The 2,775-nt window shown below is 33.4% G+C and overlaps 1 protein-coding gene across 1 annotated transcript in view; it reads right to left on the reverse strand.

The window, feature by feature from the left end:
* Positions 1-2,775, reverse strand: part of LOC136980656 (uncharacterized) — a 204,610-nt gene that overhangs the window by 49,119 nt on the left and 152,716 nt on the right. The gene's annotated exons all lie outside the window — the stretch shown is intronic.

A 2,775-nucleotide genomic window follows, 5' to 3' on the forward strand; every position in this document is an offset into this window, starting at 1 on the left:
GATGAAGAATTAGAAATGAATTTTAAACCAATTGTCCTTCCAGTCTAATTTACATAAATAAAAGCGTGTGTATTTTTTAAGGCATAAACCAATAATTTCCATTCTTCATTTAGAAATAGTTAAGTTGGGTTATTTTGGTGAATAACAATAACATTTTTTTCAGATTCTATTTTTCACAATTATTTTTGTTACATTAGTGACAAATAATCATTACATAGTACCCTTCAAGTTGTTCCTGACAAATTCTTATTTATTATTTCTATATAATTATCCCATAATGATAATTTTTTTAAATATTATCTACAACGAAGATGCTGGCCTCGTATGGATTGGCACCTTGACATTGGCCGCGTTTCTTTATGCAGCGCTTTACATCGAACACTTTGAAACCCGTTTCTAAATGCAGCGCTGCAATGTAGCGAACCGTTCCTAAACGTTTGCTGCAAGAGGTCGCTGCAGCAGCTTTTACGTCCGCAACACGTGTAAAGCAAAATGGACGCTTGTGTGTATAATACAATACTATGCTGCGAAAATAAAAATTCGATATGGCTGTCGATAAAAATATTATGGAAACATTAAGAAGGATTAAATTTCATAAAATGACTCTAAACGTTATCTAAAGAATAAGAAAATACTATATTTTAAATATAATTATATATCTCCTATCTCTTTACTTTGTTCACATTTTTGGAAGAGAAATGCTCAATTCTTTATATTTCTTTATTTAAATATTGTAGTTCTTTAACTAAAGCACTAGTTTCGGCTGTAACTGTAGAATTAAAGGATAGATTAAGCCATCCATGTTTAGCTCGAGCGTAAAACTACGATGCAACGACGTAGGGATAGTTGCTCGTGACGTCATTTTTGCTACACTCTCGCTACATAAAGAAACGTGGTCATAATGAAACTTTTTCTTCATATAAAACAGCATCTCGTTCTGTCAGACTGTGGGAATAGCCCGCCAGGAAAGCATTTTTTTGAACTTTGTTTATGATATAAAAATACTGCAGTTCCATTAAGTTTAAATATAAAAAAACCGCTGCCAAGCTAGACCACAAACATGGCGAAGAGGCGGAGCAAACGGCGTTTATCACGTGACATGCGACCTTGAAACCTCTCTATAGATTGTGACATAGTGTAAGACCAAGAAGCTTTCGTTGACTATTGAATGAATTTGTCAAGACATTTTAAAAAATGTAATAAATTATGGAATATGAAGAAGAAAGACGTATTATTACTTTTAATTTAGACTTATTTACATATTTCTTTGTATTCAATCGGCCTAATGGCCGAGCGATAAAGGTTCTTTTACCATCAGCAATAGAGATGGGTACAAATTTACGTTGAGTTTGAAACACAACAAACATTTTCGCTAGCAAAAAATGGATTTCTTCACGTAAGAGAAGGAGGTTTCAAAATGGCGGCGGTAAAGTTCGCATGTGCTACGATATTGAAGCATTTCTTATGTAGATGAACGAAACTCCGCTGTTATTTGATAAAAGGACGTTCGTTTAAAGTAATATCGAAAGAAATTGATCGCCGAAAGCTGTAAGTTTTTTTAATTTTTAAAATATATTTTAATATGCATTTTAGTACATTTAAATAATTACAAGAAGATAACACAATTCGCTCTTGTCGGGATTAGATATACGAAGGAAACTTGGTAAACTCCACGTGGAATTTTTTACGGGTGCATGGGCACACCATAACGGATATATGGTTTTTAATAAGGCTTTCTTAGGGCCTATAAATCAGAAAGAACTTTTAAAATAACCCTGGAATATTATATTTAAATCATATTACAAAGGCATCTTTGTGTTGTCGTTGCCAATTATTATGCATAGCGTGTGGATCCTTTCATTGAAGTCACTCAATGTGTTCTAATGTTTCCGTTAATTAAAATTTAACACATTTAAACATAGGGAAACTTTACGATTGTAATGATGTAAATTATTTGCCCGTCAGCGTTGTTAGTTGACACTGTTGTTCATATTCTAATAAATGCACGCTGACAGTTATACATTCTAATTAGTTAATAACACGACACGAGCTATCGATTTATTATATTCCGCGAATCGATCACTTCATACACTCCATTAAATTTCCCTTATATTTTACGATAGAACGATTAAAATTATGTACCAAAATAATTATAGTAATTATAATTACAATGTTTGCGGTAATCAGTAAGAGATGGCGCCACTGAGATTATCGTATTGTGTTTCACGTGTGTTAAGTATAACCTTTGATTTGTTAGGAAGTTTAAACCTTTATTAATACATTTTTATACGGGAAATTATTATTCAGTTGAATTACTTTTCGGGCCCCACCCCCCTTTGTGGGGCCTGACCTAATCTACAATGGATACGGATGAAAGGCCTTCTTAGTGTCCAGCAAAAAACTAAAATACATGTACATGAAGCGTACGTATTCAAACCCGCTATAACTTTTGTATGAGTTATATCCACTCTGAGGGCCATGAAAAATATAGGGTGGAGCGAAAGTCAGGGTTAGATTGCTGCTCTATTCGAATCGTGTGTTTCAAGTCTGTTATACAAGAGAGTAAACGCAACACACTTCTGTGTATAAAGTCAACAGAAAGGGATTTTTAAAATATATATTAAAAGGCGCCCTCCATGGCAGGCGACAGAGCTAAACGTTCTTGTTTTTACCCCTCTATATGTAGGCCCGGTCACAAATAATCAGCAAGGAACCACACACACAAATATAACAAAATTTTAATTATTTTTATTTATTCATTATATATCTACACAA

Source organism: Centruroides vittatus, unplaced genomic scaffold (genome assembly GCF_030686945.1).
Source record: "Centruroides vittatus isolate TY-2023 unplaced genomic scaffold, ASM3068694v2 contig_717, whole genome shotgun sequence".
Taxonomy (NCBI): Eukaryota; Metazoa; Arthropoda; class Arachnida; order Scorpiones; family Buthidae; genus Centruroides; species Centruroides vittatus.